The sequence below is a fragment of the Penaeus japonicus genome, unplaced genomic scaffold (assembly GCF_977035675.1).
Source record: "Penaeus japonicus unplaced genomic scaffold, GWHDUDI00000001_assembly GWHDUDI00000005, whole genome shotgun sequence".
Taxonomy (NCBI): domain Eukaryota; kingdom Metazoa; phylum Arthropoda; class Malacostraca; order Decapoda; family Penaeidae; genus Penaeus; species Penaeus japonicus.
Window position 1 is genome coordinate 3,609,544 of NW_028234407.1, and position 2,500 is coordinate 3,612,043.

At 42.8% G+C, this 2,500-nt stretch overlaps 1 protein-coding gene across 1 annotated transcript in view; it reads right to left on the reverse strand.

Annotated features, from left to right (window-relative positions):
- LOC122261216 (nose resistant to fluoxetine protein 6) overlaps window positions 1-2,500 on the reverse strand; it is a 13,612-nt gene that overhangs the window by 7,025 nt on the left and 4,087 nt on the right. The gene's annotated exons all lie outside the window — the stretch shown is intronic.

Here is a 2,500-nt window from a genome sequence, read left to right on the forward strand (position 1 = left end):
GGTCCTTTGCGAGTTCTGAGAGAAGTGTGGGACGTCAATGAAGATGGGATGGCCTAGTAATCGCTATCTCTTATCATTAACAACCGCACGCTATGTGTGAACTCGCCAAGCTTTTGGAAAGTCAGGTCACTTAAAAGTCCTGTTACGACGGCTGGACCAGGTCACTCTTGAGGCGAAGGATCAGTGTCTGATATTGCTGCCTACAACCACCTCTTGGGCACGGTGTGATGTAGATCGTTTACGATTTTCAGTAAACGAGTTTCCGACGTTGATTATATCGCAGAAATCGGCCAGGAGGAGAAACATTTCCACATTTACATTAGAGGGAAGTAAGTACCATCCAAATTTCTCCCCTGTGACCTAGGCTCCCCAGATGACCCGTCGGCAGCAAGAAGATGATTGTCGACGCTGTGTGAATGGTCGTCGACACACGTCTTCTAAAAAGAACGTTGAGAACTCCAAACAGTACGAGTGCACTGCAACCATTATGCCTGAAGACTTTGGATTCAGTCAGTCCCTGATTCCTGAGGCTGATTCGACGGAAGGACCAGAGAGCGTGATTATAAACCCTAAGTTAGACGACCACAGGAAGGCTAACCTCAAAGAGATCACCCGGAAATACCACGAAATCTCTTCTGATTAAACTGGAAGGACATCGAATCGTTCTTCCTGATGAAGAGTCAGTTCGCACCAAGCCCTACCCCATACCCTTAGGGAATGTCGACTTGGCAACCAAAGAAATAACGAACCTCGAAGCTATTGGTATCGCAGAACCACCCAAAAGCTCTAGTGTTTCACTATAGGTCGGGACGGTGTTGTGAAGAAAGGAGGAGACATCAGTTCGGCGGAGGCTATCGTCATGTCAACGCAGCGACGGGTTATCTTGCACGTCTATATACTTCAAATTATTTTTTTTTTTTCTAAAAAGAACGTTGAGAACTCCAAACAGTACGAGTGCACTGCAACCATTATGCCTGAAGACTTTGGATTCAGTCAGTCCCTGATTCCTGAGGCTGATTCGACGGAAGGACCAGAGAGCGTGATTATAAACCCTAAGTTAGACGACCACAGGAAGGCTAACCTCAAAGAGATCACCCGGAAATACCACGAAATCTCTTCTGATTAAACTGGAAGGACATCGAATCGTTCTTCCTGATGAAGAGTCAGTTCCGCTCCATTCGCACTTAAACCTTAAACTTCGGGCTATGTCGGACTTGGCAACCAAAGAAATAACGAACCTCGAAGCTATTGGTATCGCAGAACCACCCAAAAGCTCGTATTGTTCACCTATAGTCGGGGTTGAGAAGAAAGGAGGAGACATCAGGATCTGCGGAGGCTATCGTCCTGTCAACGCAGCCGCGGGTTATCTTCTCACGTCTATCTACTTCAAATTATTTTTTTTTTTTACAAAACTGGACCTTACTAAAGGGTTCTTCCAGATTCCTTTGCATCCAGAGAGCAGGGCGATAACCGCCTTCAAGACCCCCCTGTGGACTGTATCAATATAAAGTACTCCCCTTCGGATTAACCAATTCTCCCTCAGTCTTCAATCAGTTCATACATCAGGTACTTGGGGATATTACGGAAGTAGAAATATCCATGGATGATGTTCTTATCCACTCTCCAACTTTCAGCAGAGCATCATAAGCTTCTGGATATAATCTTCATAATCTCATTACCGAATGACTCTTAAATTAAACCAAGCAAGTGTGAAGTTGCGTTCACACGAACACACTTCCTTGGAGATGGTAAATGCGAAGGCCATAAGGAGAAAATACAGAAGATTTGATTGGCGTCACAGCCCACCAATCAACGCCAGGTTCATTCTTTCCTCGGACTCGCTGGGTACTACCGGAGCTTCAACCTCCTGAAGCAAGATTGCAGTAACAAGTTGAAGCAAGGTGCAGCACAAGAGAGATCCTTCATCGCACTCAAGGAGATCCTGTGTTCTGAACCAATTCTGCATTGGGAGGTGCTGAAGCAATCCTTTTGCAAGAATTTGATGGCAGATTGATTCCGGCGCCATCGTCGTATCACCAATATGCAATATCATGTACTTCATTCATTAATGTTGATATTTTTATTTATAAGTGACAAATTTCATATTGTCCATTAACTTGTCGGTTTTTATGTAACATCTTTGTAGTTCTATATGTTGCTACATGTGATATTTGTGATTGATATAACGGCAATAAATTGATTGGATTATTTGTAGTATTTGTAGGAAGAATGCCTTTAGTAAATCCAATGTAAAAAACGATGACTTTATCATGTGGTGCTTGCCAACCAGACCTCATGACTATGTGTGTGTGTGTGCTTGTGTTTATGATGGTGATTCGATTTTTAATAACTTTTCTATAAAAAAAAGAAAAAAAAGTATTATCATCCTTGTGCAAATATTCTATTTACAAGAGAGATACAAGATATCGATAAAAGTTTTTAATTAATTTAGTTCTTTATTTACCACCCTGGCTAATTGCGAAGGCATGACCAAGCTCTG